General features: G+C 40.4%; 1 long non-coding RNA gene across 3 annotated transcripts in view; it reads left to right on the top strand.

Annotated features, from left to right (window-relative positions):
- Positions 1 to 9: 9 nt before the first annotated feature.
- Positions 10 to 4,583, top strand: part of LOC146594429 (uncharacterized) — a 16,805-nt gene continuing 12,231 nt past the window's right edge. For all 3 annotated transcript variants that reach the window (XR_014896185.1, XR_014896184.1, XR_014896183.1), the window contains exon 1: positions 10 to 628. This is a non-coding gene — a long non-coding RNA (uncharacterized LOC146594429). The remainder of the gene's footprint in view (positions 629 to 4,583) is intronic.

Here is a 4,583-nt window from a genome sequence, read left to right as displayed (position 1 = left end):
CGCGCCGGCCGGGGGGAGGGGGCAGCCCCGCTGGGCGCGCAGCGTGCGCGGCCGGCGCTGGCGGGTGTGGGATGCCGGGCCGCGCCGCTATCCCGGGAAGAGGCGTGGGAGCGCAGAGAAGCAGGAGGCGAGAGAAGAGCTGTGACAGCCCCCCAGAAGCGGAGGAGAGACCTCCGGAGCGAAGCACCCGCCCGGCTGCAGTGCCGAGCCACACGCTCCCCTTCCACTTGCTGCTAAGGGCATCGCTGCTGGATCTCAAAAAATTATCTAGAGAATTTGTGCTTTGAAAAACCATCACCTAACAGTTTGGCTACTGAGGTTACAGTTTCTAATGCACTAGAAGAGAGTGCATGCACCAGAGCTGCCCTCGCCCTGAAGGCACAGACRTGGCCGTACCACTGCACCTCCTGCYGCTGAAGTCAGGATTGCAAGGCGAGAGCTTTCACTTTTACTTGGTGTTTATCCTCCTGAATTACTTTAGTTTTCTTCACGTGGGCAAATAGGCAGCTCAAGAATGTACATACGGCTGCAGAAATATGGCTTCTCCACAGTGCATCACAATGCTGGAAGAACATGTATTTCATAGTCTAGTAATAGCACCTGTCAGTAACACCTCAGCACTGCCATGGTAAGTCCTGGGATTCCTGCTGCACCCAGGCTAAACTCCAGCCTCATTTCACCAGCCAGCATTGTCAATGTGGCATCTTGAACGATACAGTTGAAGCAGGCAATAAATCCTTGGCAGGGATGGCCTGTTCCCTTATTTCAGTTACTGGACTTCTGCCTACCTAAACTTGGTGAGACCCTAGTCCTGCGATAGTTACATGTGCCTGTAACTTAAAGGATATTAGCAGAATCATCCTGCTTCATGGGACTGCTTTACTGAGTCAAGCCCTAGTGTGCATAGTTTTTTTATGTCTGAATAATTTAGGATCCCATATGGTATGAGATATCAAAATGAATAATAATTTAAAGAGAATGGTTTTCTGACTTACAGAATATTGAGTACCCTTTGAAATATAAAGTTGAACTACCCACTTTTTTCAAATTCGTTTTTGACTCATTATGAATAGCTTATTCTTAGTATGAATGAAAGGCCCAGCAGCAACTACTGCTTATTACATTTATTTTGCATGAGAGATTATTTCTGTTCCTTTCTCTCAGCTTGGCTCTTTTTGAAAAGCAGTTGCAGAATTAGTTTCTACATCCTAACTGTAAGGAATCTCTTGATTCTGTGGACAGACTATGACTCATTTTTTTGCTAAATGTAGGTCTGGGCCTCTCTCTCAAACATGTCCTGTGTAAGGGAAAGAATGACTTGAGCAAAGTGAGGCAGTGAACTTGACCTAGAACATAAATGGGCTTTTAAGTGAAAAGCGCTGTCTCTTCCACCAAACTACTTTTGATGTCTATGATTGGTGGAAAAAAACAAATACAAGGGGAAAAATAATTGATCTTATTTTTAAAAGTGATTTTTGTAGGTTTGAATAAGTACTTGTACTGTCCAGCTGTTACTGCAACAATATTGTATATTTCAAGGTATTTTAGCTGATTTGTAACTTTCCTTTTGTATTTTTTAAAAACAGTCAAAAGCTATTTTTAGCTTTTCTTTTGTCTGTATTAGATCAGGAGTGGACTCTGAAATCTCTGTGAAGTAATTGTTTTGTTTTGTTTGATATTGTGCGAGTGTGTAAAGTTCTCAAAAGATAGCAGCTGGATTAATCCACTCCTGGATTAATTTTATTCATCAGGCTCCAATCCCTAGTGAGTGCTGTTGGCAACACAATGCACGCTGTAGGTTCTCTTCCKTAGGGAACTGGTATTTATGGCTCCGGAAAACAACCACATATGGAAAGAACTATGTTCAATGGCTGAAGCATGCTGTTTCAGCATGTGAAAGGGTATGGGATAGCTTGACCTATTTTTCTGTTCTACGCTAAGAAAAGATGTAGCACAGTATTGTGGAAGTCTGGTCAATTAGTCTCTGACAATGAGTAAAGCAAATAGGTGTTTTTCTACATTAAGCTTCCTGCCCAGCAAACTGGCATCAGCCCTAGCCTTTGTATTCACTATGTTGTAATCAAATTATTTCATTTCAGTGGATTTCTGTAATAAAGCATGAGTCTTATAGTAAAATGCAAACTCCACAATATTTTGTTACCTTAAAAATTGAAATAACAATATTGTTTCTCCTGAAATATGGCTTTGAACTGAGAAAATAATCATACTGTCAGAGTGTTTGGTACTTACTGTCTTATGTGAACATGTATAATAACATGGGCAGGGATGAAGAGTGTTTGTACCAGAGTAGAGATCATGCTTGAAAAAGTTTTTATTCTGAATTCCCCTATACTTAATTCACTATCCTGTGTTACTTGCCACAGGTCACAGTGAATGGTCATTAGATTTGCCCATATGCTTAAAATACTAGCTTAATGCCTCTGTGTTGTTCTGATCTGGCATCACCTTCAAAATCAAGGCTTGTAGGTTTGATTTTCCTGGACATTTAAGACTGGAACTAAGGTAGGTGCAAGGGAAGCTTGAGTTACATCTTTAGAGAAAAAAATGGTAAACTTTTGTTATGAATAGCCTTGAAAACATACATCAGTTCGTAACAAGGAAATGGAATGAAAAYATGTAGCAATAAAAGCTGACTCAGGTCCTGCTATTTGCAGAATACCCCAAACCAATATTTTAGGCTTCAGCTGGCATGTTTGCTATGAAAATAGCTATAAAAGGTAAGAGTGAACCTTACGTTCTCCTTGGGATGATCATTTTTGATGGTACTCTTTTTTTCTAATAACAGTGTTTGTGCATCACCTAGTCTTGTAAAGTTTGCTGAAAAATAAATTGCAATCTTGTTTTTTAAGAAAGAATTTATAATAGGAGCACTGCTTAYTCCTTAAATACTGACAGTGTATTCAGCACCTGTTTGAATCAAATCACACCTGCTACTGAAAACATGGGTGCCTTCCTTTTCTGTCTCTTGCTGATCTACTCACACAAGTAAGGTTAGGCATGTCTGCATGTTTCTTTTTTTCCCCCAGTGTACTTGTAAGTTATTATTGGACTGCTCAAGGAATGATTTTTAAGGAGAATACTGAATTCAGACTCTATATGGGTATGTAAGTTTTAATGTTTTAATCATAGAAAAAGTAATGGCATACAGGAAAAAAAAGACACGCAGCTGACACTGGGTGCAGGTGCGTGTGATAACAATGGGGAAAAAAAAGAAGCCATCCCACAGTCATGTAACTAGGAATGCAGTCTGTGCCAGACTGGGCCAAAGAAACTGTCTGTTTTCCCTAGGTTTCTCACAGTAAAACTGCTCCAACTACACTTCTTGTAAAAGCTGTTGTGCTGAGCCACAAACACATGCAAAATGAATGAGACCTGTTTTCCAAAACACCTTAAAAATGGTTTATATGTGGTTGCTTGCAGCAAGTTGTGGTATCATTCCTATGTAGAGGGTGATAATGTTCACAGATACATAGGAAGTCTGAAGAAGTTTGTAATACAAGAAGGAAGTTCATTGTCTGAGCCTAATATCTTTCAGAGTTAAGAGGTGCCCCACTTCAGTGATTTTTCTCTTTGTGTCAAGTTACAGTTATGTGTATATGTGTGTATATGTATATGCAGATATTAGAAAGTAGCGTAAACATTGGAAGGGATCCTTTTCTTTCAGAAGAGTAGTTTTATATGTGGCCTGCATCCAACAGTAAAACAATTGTTACTTTCCAAATCCCATGAATTCACAAGCCCTCGTGCTGCCTCTTGGCAGAACAGCCAGTGCCTGAGGGAGGGCAGCAGTTACAGCACTGGGTTGTCATGTTGTATGTGTGACATGCTTCAGCTCGGAGTGAGATAGAGAAGAAATCTCTGTCCCACCCAAACTGAATAATTGTTATATGTGGATGTATTATATTCTCTAGGACTGAGAGTTTGAAACCCTTCCGAAGCACTGAGTTGCYGTGCATGGTTAAAGAATACCTGCTGATTAATAATTAACAGCAAAACAATGCTGTTGTTTAAAACTTACAGAAAGTTAAGGAAGAAAATGCAAAGTGGGTTAGTTTTATTGCCTCTGCTTATGTTTGGGGAGAGCATTTTGGGGTAGATTTTGTAAGATCTCTTGAGAGCATAGTTCTTTGAACACTGTCAAACGCAGAGATTCACCGAGTATTGGAAAGGGTGAATCCATCTCTGACTTTGGGCACCATTTGAGGTATTTACATTAAGAATGGTTTGAGTTACAGGGTTTTTTTCCTGCTTGGTAAGTGTCATGAGTTTGGTGACAGTAAGTAAAAGGCAAGTTGGCTTTTTGTCTGAAGGCTTTTCTCCAAACCATTTGAAACAGTCACACTGAAGCTGTGTGCTTACCACATGACTTTTTTTAATATTTTTTTGAACCCTTTAGGCATTAGAACATAGAAATACTGCTCTAGATATAGACCAGGATATCCAGAACAGGACTGGTCCCTGCTCCCAGGGTGGCTCATACAGATCAGCCAGAATTTCCCTACATTTGATAAGGTGTGGGAAAGTGGTTCTTGAGAGGGAGGAGGGATAAGAGAAAAAAAAAA

Source organism: Rhea americana, unplaced genomic scaffold (genome assembly GCF_003343005.1).
Source record: "Rhea americana isolate MKP2758 unplaced genomic scaffold, rheAme1 scaffold_26, whole genome shotgun sequence".
Lineage (NCBI taxonomy): Eukaryota > Metazoa > Chordata > Aves > Rheiformes > Rheidae > Rhea > Rhea americana.
The sequence above is the reverse complement of the archived record's forward strand: the minus strand, read 5'-3'. Positions and strand labels throughout refer to the sequence as shown.